This window comes from Mandrillus leucophaeus, unplaced genomic scaffold (genome assembly GCF_000951045.1).
Source record: "Mandrillus leucophaeus isolate KB7577 unplaced genomic scaffold, Mleu.le_1.0 Scaffold5, whole genome shotgun sequence".
NCBI lineage: Eukaryota > Metazoa > Chordata > Mammalia > Primates > Cercopithecidae > Mandrillus > Mandrillus leucophaeus.
Genome location: NW_012105364.1, coordinates 2,031,264 through 2,048,893, shown reverse-complemented (window position 1 = coordinate 2,048,893; position 17,630 = coordinate 2,031,264). Strand labels below are relative to the sequence as shown.

Here is a 17,630-nt window from a genome sequence, read left to right as displayed (position 1 = left end):
TGGAAATTAAGGAGCTGGTGGCTGCCTCTACTCAGCCTCCAGAATAAAAGGCCCACATGTATCCAGTCACGGTGTCAATACCCGAAGTTGTTGTAAAAGCCCATATGCATTTAGCCATAGTGTTAACACCCAGAGTAAGAAGGTGAGCTTCAGCAGTAGGCCTTTGTAATGAGAAGGCTACATTTCATCTCAGAAAAGCTACCACCACGCGCTTACCCTCTCTAAAGAAACTCAGAAGGAGAACTTGAAGCCTAATAACTATGTGCCACTTTTGCTCACTGTCTGGACATTAACCATTAAAACACTTTTAAAATGACAGGGAGCCATAATATATTATTTTGTCTTAAAGAAAGGATGAATTTGGGGCTAGTCATATTCTTCCTGTAGCTAGTGTTGTGTCCATGGATCCGTCACCTCTGCCTCTGAGCTTCAGTTTCCTCCTCTGCAGACTGAGAAGCTGAATATGAGGCTAAGATTCTTTCTAGCTCTAATTTTCTGTGTTCCAAAAACATGAGACATTACTTGAGCTCTTCCTATGTGCCTGGCACTATTCTAGGTGATTATAAATACATAGTATGTCCTTTAATCTCCAGCAACAATGCATCCTTTTCATCCCTGTTTTATGAAAAAGGAAACAGATCCACAAAGAGGCCAAGCTAGGGAGGAACAGAGTCAGATATCTGTGTCCTGAAAGGTACTCTGAGCCTGATCTGCTCAGGCACTGGAAGCATCCCTACATCCTCTTTCTCCAATTTCTTCAACACAACATGAGCAGACGCTTGCATGTGCAGTTCTTTTCATCTTTCCCCTGATATCACCCCTAATCACCTAAGTTACTTTTCTCTGAATTGCCTGCAATTTGTCTTCATCTTTCTAGAACAGAAGAGATGATGGCAATGCACCTTCCAGGTGCAGTTTCCTTGGGGACCCTTGAACAAGGAGGTAAACTTCTTCTGTGGAAGTCTCCTACAGAAGAGTAGAGGGTCTATCTGGATGGTGCTGCCTAAGAGGCAAGAAACCACAGGACCCAAAAATAGCTATGGAACACCACTGGGGATAAATGCCCAACAAATGAAGGGGTGGGGAAATATAGCCCAGGGAATAAGGTTAAAGAAATTGGAATTTGCTCACCTAAACATAGTAAAACTGATCAATATTGGGAGACACTTCTCCATAGGACTCAGCTTTTTGCATGTCTTGAAAGCAAGGTGTTATCTTATGTTCTAGATTACCTTTTCAAGAGTATTTCTATAGCAAACATCCCTGGAAGATAGAGATGGGGTCTCATTCCAGAGTGAAGAACAGGAATGTTTACTGCCCATTAGAAAAGATTTGGATTCTGTAAGCTCAGGGTTTCTCTCTTACAATAAAACTTGCTCTTTGTACAGGTTTTATCTGGCCATCTTCATTCCCACCTTGTGGGAACTGGGTTCGGGGAACCAACACAAATAAGCTGATAACCTGGCTACTGCTTTTGCTGTGAGTAATAAAACTTTTCATCTCTGATCCAGGAATCTCATGTCTTTCACCAACTTGAACAATAACAGGCTATTACATTTTAAGTAAAGTAAAATCTCAGACCCTTCACAACTCTTGGCATTAATAGACTTGAGAACAAATTTCAATAAAAATAATAGTATATCTTCAAAGAGAGGTCAATAAACTTTATTTCTCGCTTCCTGGAAACTCAAGAATATCCTCTTCTACAGTAGGAAATGAGATGTGGATCCAGACCTTTGTATTGCTAAATTTGCTAATACTTATATAGCTTGCCAAGGGCAATTTTGGAATCTCCTATCCCAGAATATTTTAAAGGATAATCTAGATACCTATCCACGTGATACAGATCAGGCCTAGACACACTTGAATGCAAAGGCAAAGGCAGGCACTATCATGGCACTAGCAACACTATAATGTCTTAAAAAGCAACTCTGTTCATGCACAGGCCCTTAACTTGGTTCTTTTTTCACATGAAATATCCACAACCCATGAGGCTTTCTCCAATGAATTAGCTCAAAGTTGGTCAACCCTAGTCAAAATCTTGATGGTTCCCATGACCCAGTTAGTCCCCTTTTTAAGAAGTGAATAAGCCTTTTTAAGAAGTGAATCTACCACTGTAGCTTAAGGCCTACCTGGAGAAGCTGCTGATGGATTTGGAAGATCACCAGGATAAGGACTAGATTGGTGCCAATCTCCAGGACCTAGAAGCTTGGGCTCCTGCCCTCCTCACTTCATGGTCCTTCCCTATTCTCTTCTCTTCTGTCTTCCCCAAAATGTCCTCATAAGCATGGCTTGAGGAATATCAAGTAAGGGCTTGGACAGCCCCAATGATTCATCATTTCTCAGATGTTTAAGTGAATGATGATGTCGTGGAGCTCTGAGCACTATGGTCTGACAGGCTCATCTCCTTGTTCAACACAGCACTTCCAATGGCCACTCCCCTATACACATCGTTTCTGATGATGACGTCAAAGGATTTCACATGAAACTTGCTACACATGTCTATATCATTAGCACTACTTTACCCTTGTACAGATCTTCACCTCTTGCAAAGCACTGTTAACTCATTTGATTTGAAAACCCTATAGTCATGGCAAATATTAAACCCATCTCACAGATGAAGAAATGGAAGCTTATAGAGGTTAAATGTGTTGCTTGACGTCACAAGTTTGCTGTTATGTGGCATTGTTAAAACGGAAACTGAAACTGAAACCCAGATGCCTCACTCCAGGCCCACGACCCTTTCTGTACTGTGCAGAGGGGGGATGCAGGCAGCAGCCAGGGATGAGATGGCCTCATTTTAGAAAAACTTTACAAAAAACAAGAACATTTGTTCAAGGTCACATATCATGTGAGCTCCATTGATCCAGACACCAGGAAACTACAGAAGGATTCATCTGTGCTCAGTCTTTTGCAATGTTGGTAGTTGGCAGAATGTTCTCGGGGAAAAGGAGAGAGAAGGCAAATGCTCTGGGGACACTGACAAAGCAGCTTGCCCTAACAGTCCTGAGCCACAATGCCCAGAGCATGCCATGGAGACTGGGGACCAGAAATGCCACCCTCAGCCCTCTGGCCAGGCCTTGCTCCTGACTGTCCAGCCAAGGCTGGCTCAGCTGCCTGGAAATCTTATGGCTCTGGGAAATGACCATGAGTCAACCTGGTCTCTCCCCTGTCTTTGCCTCTGGAACTTGTTTCAGATGGTAGCACTGCCCAGCACTATCTGGCAAGCTGCAGGGCTCCACGCCTGCTCCAGCGTCCATCACTACAAGAAAGCTACATTTTCTCTGTTAGCTGGGGCAATTGGCTGAGCCCGGGAAGAGGGAGACAGGGAAATGAGCCTGCTACAGTGGACACTCCACTTGCAAGGGCCCAAGGCATTCAAACACCCAACTATGTCAAAGATTTCAAGGAGAAAATGTTTACAGACACAGAAAAATAGATTCTTTATCCTTCTTCAAACCACTCCAGCTCCTGTATCTAATGCACCATTTCCATAGCATTAGCAGAGAAAAACAGTGGGAAATATTGGTTATTGGATTCTTTTGTTAGAGAAGGCTGGCTTGAAGCTGGCAGGTTTTTTTAATCTATCTGTGAGATGATCCTAGCCTTTAGATGGGTTTCTTTGCCAGCCGACTGACCAGATGGAGAGAAACTCTGGAAAACACAGCAGTTCTCGGATGATCTGAAAAATCTGAAGCAACCTACTTCAAACATGAGCTATGGGTACAGGAGAAAGATGGAGGTCAATGCCATGAGGAGCACAATGGATGGGTACAGCAGTTTCTAGAAGAACAAAAAGGAGATTGACACTCCCCAGCACACGTGGGCCTGACCACCCATGCCACACACCTTGCACCAGCCCTCTGAGTCAATACCACCACCCTGTTTCCCGTCCATCACATTCTCTTGCTTATTTCATTGGAGCCTCATTTGGCCCAGGTGTCTTCAGCAGCACTGTCCTGGATCGCCAGTGTCCCTCACCCTCTGGTCATTCCTCTACAGGGCTCTTCACTCAGAAATGTCAGAACTAGAGAGGACTTTAGAATTCCTTCGCTCCAATTTCCTCACTTTATAGACAGAGAAGCTGAGACCCACAGAAGTAAATCAACTTGTTTAAGGTTACCCAGCTACAGTCGGGAGAATTGTACCTAGAATTCATGCATCCTGGACACAAACCAATTATTCTTTCTGTCACACCCCACCTCCTCTGGGCAGGCCTCCTTCCTGAAGCTGAAATGTGGGAACTGGATGCTGAAAACCCACAGTACCACTAAACCTTGTCCCCTTTGCCCTGTCCTTAGGGAAAGAGAAAAATGAAGTCAGGTTAATGTTTTTCCATCCCAGTACTCTAGGAAAAAAGCTGGAAAGACCAAGAATCCCTCTTTAAAGTATTCATTTCAGCCCCCCAGAACCACATGGGCTGTTAGAAATAGAAGTGGACCACCCACATTTAAAAAAATCTTGCAGATAAATTGGGCAGGATCTGAAGGAAGTCACTTATGTGTAGAAGGGGTAATAAAGTCAAGCGGGAGGGTTGGTTAACAGGCATCCTTCTGACTCTTAAGTTATGTGCTGCTGGGACTCTTGGAATTGGGAAGGTTTGGCCTGGAGAACATGAGGCTGAGGAAAATGAGACAAGACTTTCATAACTGACTTCCAGTTTCAAAAGAGTTATAGGCACGGATGCCCCAAGGGAAGACAAACAAAAAAGAAACAGGCTTTCGTTATATAAGGAAGATTCAGGTCAGACTCCCTGAGAACTTCCAAACTGTAAACGCAGTAGGCAGGAAATCAAGAAAGAACACAGGGCAGGGAAACCAAATGTCTTGACCTCAGAATCCTTTCAGTCCCAGGGTGCTGGGATGAGGTGGTCCTATGGGGATAGTGTTGATGACAAGAGGGGAAAATCATCAATGTGTGTATCAGGCCATTTTTGCCTTGCTGTAAAGAACTACCTGAGACTGGCTAATTTATAAAGAAAAAAGGTTTAATTGACTCATGGTTCCGCAGGCTGTACAGGAATCATTACACAGGCATCTGCTTCTGGGGAGGCCTCAGGAAGCTTACAATCATGGCAGAAGGTGAAGCGGTAAGAGGCATCTCCCATGGAAGCAGCAGGAGCAAGAAAGAGATGGAGGAAGTGCTACACACTTTTAAACAATCATATCTTCCAAGATCACTCACTATCCCAAGAACAGTACCAAGAGGATGGCACTAAACTATTCATGAGAAACCACTCCCATGATCCAGTCACCTCCCATCAGGCCCTTCCTCTAACACTGAAGATTACAGTTGAACATGAGATTTGGTTGGGACACAGATCCAAACTATATCAATGCATTAAGATCATTGTGGAGCTGATCCTGCATCCCTGCTCAACTGGCCACACTGGGACCCTGTCTCCCCCTGACCAAGTTTCTCCAGCTCCCTGGGAAAGATAAAAAGATGGTCAGATAGTGCCATCTTCTCCAACAAGTACAGCTTGGCCAGAGGGGAGGGCAGGTTTAGCTCTCCCTCCTATCATGGAGTCATTAAGTTATACACTTAATGGGGGTGAGTCTGTGTCAATAAGATCCGGGTTCTCAGCAGAAGGCTCAGGCACAGGCATGCTGGAGTGGCCTGATTCCTGCACAGAGGGGCAATGTGTGCCCAGAGGAGCTGAGGGGCAAGGTAGGGGTGGGGAGTAGAGAAAATCCCAGCTGCAGTGCCCTCTCCTTTCCTCTTTTCTCTCCCTCTCTCCCTGCTCAGTGTCCACGCTAATGAAAATAGGCCTGCACAGCTTCTTCTATAGCCCAAGAATTCGTTCAGAGCAATTTGGAGCCAATTGAATGAACAGGAATAAACGAGCAGATATTGCAGTTTATGGCTGGCTGCTCCAAGGCCCCAGACAGTGATAAGAGGCCGAGGTCCTTTTTATGCCCACAGCAAGAAGAGGGGTGGAATTTGGTCTTTTTAAGGGCAGTAAATAGGAGGCACAGTCACAAGGAATAGGGTGGGTAATTATGCTCTGTGTTAATACAGGGCTGTGGCCATGCCACCCAGACCTGAGAAATCATTAAGTGATTGAGTAAAAGATTGAAACAGTGGGAGACAGTGATTGCTTTGTTAGGCCCTTGGATAGACAGGGATGAAGTGTCCTTGTGGGAGGGAAAGCCAATTGGTCAGGGGTTGACTTCTGGTCAACCTTGGCTGTTGCCCGTCTCTGTCCCAACACTTACTCAGTCTCCCTAGGCAGCAGAGAAAACAAGGATCTCTCTCTCACACACACACAAACACACACACACAAACAGACACGTTTCCCTGAAATGGTACTTGCCCTCTGACCTCCCCTTCCTCCACCACCACTGCTGGGAAGCAAACAGTGATGCTGAAGACTTCCTTGGAGTTTTCTGTCCTCCCCTGTACAAGGAGAAAGAAGGGGTTTGCCTTGGTCTCTACATGACCTGTCACCAGCTCTTCCTTGTGAGCCAGTGACAGTAATTTCCAAGATGACTGCCAAGGATCACGGGAACATCTGTGGCTTTGGAATAGAAGTTTCCTCTAAGCCAAGTAAACAGCTCTTTTCAGGGCTGCAGTTACAGTCTTGGACTCAGAACTAGAGACAGTGTTGAACAGATATAGTTGACCTTGACCAAGCATCTATACCTCAGTGAAGCATCTTAGGTAGAGACCCCCAGGATCAGCACAAAGAAGAAGAAACAACATCTTTACTAGGACACCCTACATCCTTAGGCATTTTCTCCCCGTCCACAACTCTGAGAATAAAATCAAAGATAGTATTTTCCTTCAAACCCTACCACACACATACTTTGTTCTGCTTTGTAGCTGTAGCACTGAAGCTATAAAAATGAATAAGATTTTGTTCCTGCTCTGAAAAAAACAGAAGTCTTACCGTGGAGATAAATAGGTAAACAGATCATTTCTACCTATAACACAGAAGATTCCATGTTGGAAATGGGTACAGGGTATTAGACGAGCCAGAGAGTGGCACCTAATCCAGCCACATGGCATCACGTGAGCTGAGTCTCGAAAGATTAGGACAAGGAATTAGCCAAGAAGAGGCAAACAGGACTGCACTGGTTGTTCGAGGCAGAGAAAACAGCACAAGCCAAAGCATGGAGGCAGAAAATTGTATGGCTTATTCAGAGAATTACTGTTGGCCCAATATTAGGAAAACATAAGGTGTGGTGCAGATAGATGCACCAGATGAGATCAGCCGTTCCCAGACACCATGCTAGAAAACACAGGCTATTCAATAAATCATGAGTGCCAATGAAGGGCTTCAAACTAGTGTAGGAGGGGCGGGGAAGAGGGTGGATGTGGCCAGATTTGCCTTTTTGGAGAAGGGGTTTGAGGGAGCCTGGCAACAAGGAGGCCAGTTAGGAAGCTGTGATTAAAAAAAAAAAAAAAAAAAAAAAAGCCCAGTCCACATGAGATGAGGCACAATGGAGGTCTGACCGAGGGCAGTTGACTTTAGAGTGTAGAAAAGGGAAAGGTTTTAGGGAATTCTTAGGAGAACGAGTTGGTGCTTGATTGGATGTGGAGTATGACAAAGTCCCAAAAGTGAGGCCGGTGACCAGATTTTGGCCTAGATGAGCCTAGGTGGGACTGACCAGGAAGAGGACAAGGCTTGGGAGAGAAAGAGATGGTTCTACTTATTAGGCGAAGCCCAAGAACTTGGGGGGTAACCTGGTGGAGAAATTTCCAGGAAACGTTGAGTCCATGTCACAGCCGCCTGCCACTGTGCAGCTTGGTGGCTTAGAGGAAGGCATTTCGTCTCTCTGGGCTTCAGTGCTTGATCTGTAAACTGCAATAGTCACTCTCCTCAACTCACCTTCTGTAAATAGACTGCAAAGACCAAATATGAAAATGTATTTCAAGCACTTCGCAAATAAAGCTGCTATATAAACACAATGGATTTAAACAGTTTCTGCATTGGGCATTCTCAGGTTTCCCATTGCAGCGAAATGATTTAAAAGGATGAACTCACTTTGTGATCGGTCTGCTCTTTTGACTTGTAAGAGGTGTTTGAAAGATATATGAGTCGACAAGTGTGATTTGCTTGACTTTAACTCTTTTCCTCTTCAGTGCGACGGAGAGGCAGGGATGCATTTCACAGCGCACATGAGCAACTCGGAGGGACCTGGGAGGCCATGTGACTGATGCCTCACTTTACAGAAGAGGACACCAGGCCCAGAGAGAGGAAGAGACTCCCTGGGACAGCATGGGCAGCCAGAACCCACGTGCCGATCCCCTCTTCCCCGCAGCCCTCCCTGTGTGGCAGGGTTGGTACCAACTGCGATGCCACAGCCACAGCCCTCCCCCCATCAACCCAATGGGCTGCCTGTGGGCCTCTGCTCTTCAAAGGAAGAAAGAGCTATTTGGGATAATGGTCGCAGAGCCCTCTGAAGTTCCAAAGAGTTGGAAAAAATACATCTACAGGACCCATATTAATGAGTCTCTCCCTGTTCATTTCAAGCCCAGAACATTTTCTAGATTTAAATAATGCACGACTGAATATGGATGGGATCAGTGACTCAGAGCAGCGGGGTGGAGATGTGGGATTGTTAATAAATTATAGCCCTTGGGCCAGAGTGGGGTTCAAAAGGAAACAGAAGAAGCACAGAAGACAAGATAAATGAGCCTTCAGATGGGAAGGGATAGGGCTGGGAGCAGAAAGAGGCTGCCCTCAACATGGGCAGAGCCTACAGCTCCTGTTGTAAGGGTGTGTGAGGGTGTGAGGGTGTGAGCCGGGACAGGATGACCAGATGGCACCAAGAAGGGTAAGGGGAGGACCTGGGCAAGCCCAAGATGTTCAGTCCTCCAGGGCCTGATCCAATGTGAGGATGTGTGGACCCTTCAGTCTTCTATAGGGAGCCCACACGCAGGAAGTTCCCTGAGGCTGATCCACGAAGCCCAGCTCCTGGGAGATGGTTTTCCCTAAAGGGACTCTGAGGTGATACGCATGTGCAAAGCAGCACACACCACGTGGGCCTCTTGGCACACTCATATTTAAAGGATCAGAGAATTCCTGCTGTATCAGCCTGGCTTGTGCCACTTCCCAAAGCTGCCTAACCACAGAACCACTTCCTCACAGACCTAGCCTTGGAAGATACAGCTGGGGACCATACCTTGGCCCTCTTTCCTGTCCTCATGTGGCCTCTGCTCCTGAAATGACATGATGTTTTCCTATTCTATGGTAGCTCTAGGTACTGGGGTTCCAGGAGCCTTAATAAGTACTTAAGCAGTTCAACTTGTTTGGTATAAACTTGGGCCACCCCAAGCACCCAAAGTGAAAAGTCTGGATTTCTGGTGAGGATGCAGATGTGAATTCCATTTAACCCAATGCAGCAAGTATGTCCTGAATACTAAGTACTCAGCCCTGTAGTGAATTCAAGACACAGTCTCTGGAACGACCACAATCTAGAAGGGGCAAGGCTTCTCCTTTGGGAGGTTCAAGAGGAAGGTTCTATAGATGTTCAGAGAAGGGAGAGAGAAGTCAGGAAGCCTTTTTTTATTGTGCCAAGATAAGCACACCATAAAATTTATGATCTTAACCACTTTTAAGTATACAGTTCAGTGGCATTAAATACATTCACAATGTTGGGCAGCCATTGCCAGAACTCTGTTCGTCCTCCCAGACTGAAACTCTGTGCCCATTACTCCACTAACTCTCCACTCTCCGCCCCCAGCCCCTGGCAACCTCCATTCTACTTTCCATCTCTGTTGATCTGACTACTCGAGGGACCTCATATGAGTCGCATCTTTCAGTATTTGCTTTTTTGAGACTGGCTTATTTTACTTTGCAGAATGTCCCCAAGTTTCATTCATGTTGTAGCATGTATCAAAATTTCCTTCCCTTTTTTTTTTTTTTTTTTTTTTGTGAGATAGGGTCTCACTCTCCTGCCCAGGCTGGAGTGTGATCATGCAATGGCACAATCATGACTCACTGCCACCTTGACCTCCTGGGCTCAAGGGATCCTCCCACCTCAGCCTCCCAAGTAGCGGGAACTACAGATGCACGCCATCATACCCAGCTAGGATTTCCTTCCTTTTAAAGGTTGAGTAATATTCCATTGCACAGACAGACCACATGTTGTTGATCTGGGTAGCTTTCCTGCAGAAGGCAGGAAGCAAGTTTTCCAAGGGGAGGAGAGAGAAGATGACAATTCAGGTGTGGATAGTCAAGGGTGGGGACTCAAACTCAACAGCTCTGTACAGGATCCTCTCAGGAACATGGAAATGAACTGGCTGAGGGGATGCCCATGCATAGCTGTGTGACAGTGTCCACCAAATCCTCGGCCTGCAGGGCACTGAGGAAGTGGCAGAGCCTCCGTACCATAGCCTGGCAAGGACATGGAGTAATCTCTCTGCATTGCTAAAAACAAACAAACAAACAAACAAACAAACAAAAACTAGTTATGGGTGGATGGACAGCCCTCCCTCCTGCTCCTGGGAGTCTCTGATTCTAAGGTAGGTTCTGGAAGAATTGCTCAATTGAGAGTAATCAGGACACGTTTATTACAGAAGATGGAGTGACCCCATATTCAGGGTGATTCCCTGCAAACATAACAGCTTCTCAAAACCTGCCCCCTGAAGGAAGTCATCCCACTTGCTAACCAAATAACACAGCCATCAGGGCCCAGTCTCTTTGCCTCGGATCATTCTCCCAGTGAGGTCCTGGAAGTCTGTTATGTCACAGAGAGGACCAGCTGCTCTATGCTGAAGGCATTTAAAATGCAACTTGACCACAACCTGCATGATCCCACCCATGGCCCAGGCCAGGTGACCCAGGGACTTTCTCCATCTTCCCTTTGGGGAGCAGGGCTCTGGCCCCATGGGCCTGTCTCCTGCTTCCCTCTTCACTGAACAATGGCCCTCTCATTAGTGGGCCGCCTTCCCTGTCCACAGGCCTTTATTACAGTAACGATGGAGTCAGCCACTGCACTTCTGACAAGAAGGAAAAGAGCAATTAGGGGCTTTAGTCTCTGCCTTGCGGCCTGGCTGACATCATCCTCCCTTCCTCCACCTCCCCACTCATCATTAACCCCTTCTCTCCCTGCTGCCTCCTGGTCAGGAAGTCAAGTTGCGGATGCACGGAGGAAGGAATAATGAGTTGCAGCCCCCACATTCAAAGAGGCCAGGGCCCTGGGGATACTGGGAGAGGGAAGAAATGCCATGCGGTCCAGAGTCCACAGAGGCCTGGGTAATCGCTGAGGTCACTGGGGAAGCTCACTACCCCTCCTCTGCCAGACCTGGCTCCACGGCCATCACTCACCTGGATTCCAGCACAGTAGAGAAGCCTGCAGGGTTGGGGCCAGTGGCCGCTGCTGTCTGGCCCATCCCCACTGCACATCCCACTGTAACCCACCCAGTCTTGTCCCAGGCATGGCCAAGCGCTGAGAAGGCAGGAGGCAAGGTGAAAACCCAACGGACGTTGGCCATTCCCAGGGCAGCAAAATAATCGCCGGATCTTAGAGGATGTCAGGAATTCTTTGAGCCTTTCTTGAGTGCCTACTGTGTGCTAGAAACTGAGGACAGGACAGAATAGAGGCAGACCCTCAGGGAAATTCAGACAGACATTGAGTCAGGTAGCAGGAAGAGCGTGCTGCATGCTCCACGGACAGCATAGGCAGGATGCCAGGACGGACTCTAAGAGGGGCGTCTAACCCAGTATCAAGCATCAGGAAAAGTTTCCTCCAGAAAGTAAAGTTTTTGTTAAAGCCAGAAAGATGAGCAGAAGTTAGCTATGGGAAGTGGATGGTGGGGTTGGTGTGTGAAAAGGCCTTACCACGGGAAAGAAGATGGCCTATTTAAGGAGCTCCCAGGGCTCAGTGTGGTTGGAATGTAGCCAGTGAGGCCAGAGATGAAGGCACAGAGGCTATGCCACCCAAGCCTGCCCTCCCCCACCCCACCCACCTCCCAGGCACTGATGGAGAAACCCCTTGTGGGGAATCCCAGGAGACTGTTATTCAGCCTCTGCCAAAACACTTCTAGTGCAGGAAGCACAAGGTGGTCCATTTATGTTTAGCTGCAGTTGTTAGAAACGTCCTCCTCAAGCTAAGGTGAAATCTGCATTGGGGTGGTGAATGGGAAAGAACCTGGGGCTTTTAATTTAGACAGACAGGATTTGGAGCCTTTCTCAGCCACTTGCCAGCTCTATGAGCATGTCCACATGACAGAGCTTCTCTGAGACTTTGTCTTCTCATCTGCAAAATGAGAAAATCATATTTACCTTCTAGAGCCGTGTGAGGAGTCACTGTAAGAGCAAGAATACAGTTCCTAGCCCAAATATCGGCAGTGCCTAGGCCAAGGCTCAGCCCTCTTTTCTCAGTCATCAGTCCTCTTTGTCCCTCTGAAGTATATAGGAGTTGTTAGAAGAGATGATCCTTTATATTTCCGAAGCTTCCGTAAATCTCATTATTACTAGTTCCTTGGACTACTCCTCATGTCACATGGTTTTCAAGCCCTTTACCATCTATCTGGGTGTAGGTCCCAGGATAATTCTGTCCCTAACTGTCAGCTGCATGAGGCATGAGGGCAGTGTTGGTCTGTCTCATTCATTGTTCCATCCCTAGCACTCAGTGCAGTGCCCAGCATACAGGAAGCAATCAGTGTATATTTATTGAGTGGATGACTATGGTCTGGGCATGATGCTTGTATTAATGCAGCCTATGTGTCCTTCATCTTTAAAGAGTCTGTGTCAGTATCTTGACTCATAACAGGCTAATAGACAACGAGAGCCCTAGGACTTTCATCCATGAGCAGCTAGTGCATTAAGCCCCCCTCATCCTGTCCTTATTCGTCCTCATTTGGTTAGTTTTTGAACTAAAGGCAAGACTTTGATTTATCCCTCCTACATTTTATCTTGTTAGTTTCAGTCCATTGTTCTGGCCTGCCCAGACCTTTTTTGAATCTTCACTCTGTCATCCAACAAATTAGCTCTCCCATCTGGCTTTGCTTCATCTATCAATTTGTTAAGCATGCCTCTTATGTCTCCACATATCTGAGGATAAAATGTCAAAGAAGACAGACACATTGTAGGGTTCTTTGGGGAAATGGACAAACCTCCTGTGACCCAGCACTAGGGACTTCCTGGTTGACACTGGCTTGTTAACCAACACTTCTTGGGGACAGTTGTTCAACTACTGAAGAAGCCATCATTCAGCCTACTTTACTCCATTTTGTCCACAACAAAACTACAAGAGGCACCACAAATCCACGCCTCAAATAAAACCCTTGCTACATTAATAATTATCATGTATGAGGGGCCTACCAAGTGCCACACCTACCACACACCCCCTCATTTAACCCTCCCAACAACACCACAGGCAGCTGCAGTGCAGGGAATGGAGCAGGTAGGCAAGCCAGGCCACTTGAGTTTTAGTACTGATGCTGCGCCCTCCTGCCTGGACAACAGTGGACAGTGAATTGCCAGAGTGGGCCATTTGCTACAACAAATGACTTCAAAACCTAAGTGGCCAAATACCATAAAGGCTTATTTCTTGCTCATGTCATAGTTCAATCCCATGGGTGACCTCCTATAGATGGTTTGGGGACTGAGGCTTCTCATCTAGTGGCTCCTTCTCAGAGGCCTCCACTGGGTCTTCTCCATTCAGCCTAAGTGCAAAGAGGTGGGGGAATTCCAAGGCAGGTGTAGTGGCTTATGTCACTCCGCCCACATTCCATTGGCCAGGCTAATCACATGACCCATCTCAGCACCCGGGAGGCTGAGAAATGTGGAGAGTGTGGGTGGGGGAACACTCCTCATCTACGTCATTGACATAATAACATTCCCTGCCTCGTAATGTCTGTATCAGTTAGGGATTTCCACACAAGCAGAGCAACAGGTGAGAAAGAGAAAGATTTACTTTAAGGAATTGGTTCATGTGATTGTGGTACTGGCAAGTCTGAAATTTGCAGGGCAGACCAGCAGGCTGGAAGTTCTGGCAGGAGCTGATGTTGCAGACGTGTGTTCAAGGGCAGTCTGGAGGCAGAAATCCTTCCTCTAGAGGGACCTGAGTCTTTTCTCTTACGTTAAAGAAGCCCCTAGTGCTGCGTCACAAGAGGCTTGTCCATTTCCCCAAAGAATCATACAATGGGTCTGTCTTCTTTGACATTTTATCCTCAGATACGTGGAGACGTAAGAGGCATGCTTAACAAATTGATAGACGAACCAAAGCTAGATGGGAGAGCCAGTATGTTGGATGACAGAGTGAAGATTCAAAAAAAGGTCTGGGCCAGAACAATGGACTGAAACTAACAAGATAAAATGTTGGAGGGATAACTCAATTGACTGGATGAGGCTCACCCACATTGTGGAGGATAATCTGCTTTACTCAAAGTCTTCTGATTTAAAGGTTAATCACATCTTTAAAAAAATACCTTCACAGTAACATCCAGACTGGTGTTTGACAAAATAACTGGGCACCATGGCCCAGCCAAGTTGACATGTAATGTTAATTCTCATCACGTCATTGTGAGAATTAAATGAGCTATACCTGAAAACTATGTGTCATTCCAATTAGCCCAGCTCCCAATACATAAAACCCAATAAATACTTGCAATTATTATTGCCCCATATTACAGATGAAGAAATTAGGGCTTGAACAAGTAAAATAACTTGCCCAAGACCACTGCTGCCAGACTCCAGAGCCGATTTCTCTCAACTTCTCTCCACGCTCCTTGGGACCAGTTAGTTAAGAGTAGCTGTGGCCTCTGGGTAGAGGTGAGGATGGGGTACAAACTAGTTAGTGGACAGGCTACCTACTGGCAAAGGGTCCAACATGGGAGAGTGTGGTTTGTACTCATAAAAGCTTGCCAACCAAAATATAAACGCATCGGTGAAAAAAATAATGCAGATGTGATACTAGAGATAGAACTGGTTTCTCTCTAGATGAGATATCTAGGACAATGCTTTTTCTTCCTGTGATGTCATAGGCCTCTACGTTCACCAGCATCAGTCTAGGTCAGTGTGATTGGGCCCAGAAGGCTCTAAGTGGCAAGGCTGAGTCTGCTGACTCATGCAAGTCCATTCTGTCACCTGCAACAGGCTCGCCTTTGAACATCAGGCAAGAGTTGGCTGATCAGAAGGTGGCGAAGTTGAACCTGAGACCCCAGATTCTGTTCTCAGGCTGGTCACAACCAATGTTTGCAGAAAGTAGGCTAGCAGTGCCCTGCAAACACAAGTGGGTGATTGCAGAATACAGGACCCAGCAAGACAGTGTGACTAGTGGTACACAAACCTTCCCCATGAGGGAGCAACTGAAACCCCATCCTGCAGCAGTGAGCCAGAAGTGCAGAAAGCAGAGAACTACAAGGGAGTCTGAGGTGGATGCTGTTCTCTGCTCTCTGATGTTCCTTGCAGCCCTCAAGCTGATCTGCTGAGCCCTTATCGCAGCCAATCTACTGACTCCATCTCTAGATGCCTTTTCCTGCTGAACAGAGCCTTGGACTAGAAATTAAACACTAGACCCTCATCATAAAGCCATCAGTGACACTGGGGGACAGCACTGACCCAACTTGAGTCCCAGTTTTCCTCTCTGCAACATGGACCTACCGTCCTCCAGCCCAACCAGCTGCATGTTACCCTGTTTCAACGTGGCTTTGAAAACCATAAAGCATTGTCCAATGTGCAGCACTATCACTGGCATTATTGTTTCCAGGAAAGAGATTCAAGGCAGCTCCCATCCAACAAGCTTCTCTCTCCTTCCATCTTAGCTGGTGCAAACCGTGGCAGTGATACCCACAGATGCCAGTTCCTCACCATCGATCCACCCAGGTGGATCACAACTGGCTCTATCCTGGTCACCAGATATTTCAGCCAAATGAAGGGGCTCTGAGGAGCAAGCCTTCAATTTCTGCATGCTGTGGTAGGCAATAATGGCCCTCTCTAAAGATGTCCATGTGCTAATCCCCAGATTCTGTGACTATGTCACCTTACATAGCAAAAAGGACTCAGCAGATGTGATTACTGTTAAGGCCATTAAGAAGAGGAGAGTATCCTTGATCATCCAGGTAGATCCCGTCTAATGACCCAAGTCCTTAAAAGTGGAGAACTTTTCCCAGCTGTAGTCAGAGGGAGATGCAGCTATAGAAGAAGGGTCCGAGAGATGCAGCAATGCTGGCTTTGAAGATGAAGGAAGAGAGCCAAGAGTCAAGCAATGAGGGAGACCTTTGCAAGATGGAAGAGGCAAAGGAACCACCCTCCCCTAAAGCCTCCAGAAAGGCCCTCAGCCCCACCACACCCTCAGCTTCGCTTGGTGATAGCGAAGTCAGACTCCTGACTTAAAAATTGCAAGAGAGTAAATTTGTCATTTTAAGCCTACATGTGTGAGAATTTGTTATAGCAGAAATCAGAAACTAATACACACACCAGGTGGAGGAAGTGCCCTCTTGCAACCTGGAGCACAGGGAAGGAGTCAGCAGAAAAGGAGAGACCCCGGACAAATTGCTGGGCTCACTCCTCTGCCTCTCCTCCCTCCTTTAAGTAATGACCATCCAGGCTTGAGGAGTTCATGAACTGAGGGGTTAGGGGGTGTTAATGCAGAGAAAGTGATTTCTGGATGAGAAGTTAGAATCTATATCCACATCTGGGCTGGACCCATCTTCATGATCTCAATGTGTTTCTGGGTCTTGTGTGTGTATAAAATATAAAGGAGAATGTGAATGTCTCTCCTATATCCATCCCCCTTCCAAAACTGGAGAACATCCCTTATCTGACTCCTCCTTCCTCCCCTCTCCAGCCAGCATCCACAAGGGATAGTCCATCACCACAGCCTCTCCCCGGTGCCTCCTTCCCAGCCCAGCAAGAGCCAGCAGTCATCCATTCTTAGCTCTTAGTCATCTCTTTACAGCGATGAACGCCATCGTTAGGAGCCTTTCATTATCAGCGGCTTGCACGCAGCTGATGTTGATTTGATAGAATCCAATTTAGCATCCCACTCTGGGCTCTGCTCCATAAGCGTTTGGGTTTAGCATGCACAGGCAGTTTGATGCTGTCTTGATGGCCTTTTAAGCGGCTGAGAAAATTGCTGGCATGGCAATTCAGTGGCAGACAGGCTCCTGGTGGGTGGGGCGGGAGGAATAAGGGAAGGAGCAAGAGACCAAGGGGACATTTCAGCCCATCGCTGTAAAAGGCAGCTAAGTGGTTGGGAATCACACATTGAAAGTGAAGCAGCAACAGACAAAACCTCCAGGGTGTCTGAAGGGGCTTGGCCTGATGAGACCATGGTGGCTTCTTCTGGCAGGCCCAGTACTGCCCCCAAAATCAAAGTGCCTGTGAAGGGCACTTTACCATCCACACATTGCTTTCCTACATGACCTCCCAGTCCCCTGCAGAATGGATAAAGTTCCTAGAGGGCAGTGCTGTGCTGGTAAACATTTAACCTCTGGATCACCAAATTTAAAAGTCCTGATTTGTAGCATTTGCCCATTAACCTGGTGTAAATACTCCCACTATGCCAATTTCAAGCTACCAACAAGATGCTACTGAATGCAGATTTGGGAAGAGATGTCCTCGATGAGATCTGTAGGTTTGAGGGTCATGATGTTATTCTGAATTTGAGCCCATTTTACAACTGAACAAGCTCAGGCCCTGAATGGTTCTGATTTGGTCACGAGCTAAGGGA

The 17,630-nt window shown here is 46.8% G+C and overlaps 1 long non-coding RNA gene across 1 annotated transcript; it reads left to right on the top strand.

Annotated features, from left to right (window-relative positions):
• The first annotated feature begins 911 nt into the window (after positions 1-911).
• On the top strand, positions 912-8,447 carry LOC105550800. Its single transcript, XR_001007772.1, has 3 exons — positions 912-942; positions 1,389-1,479; positions 8,101-8,447. It is a non-coding gene; the product is annotated as an uncharacterized LOC105550800 (long non-coding RNA).
• Positions 8,448-17,630: the final 9,183 nt, after the last annotated feature.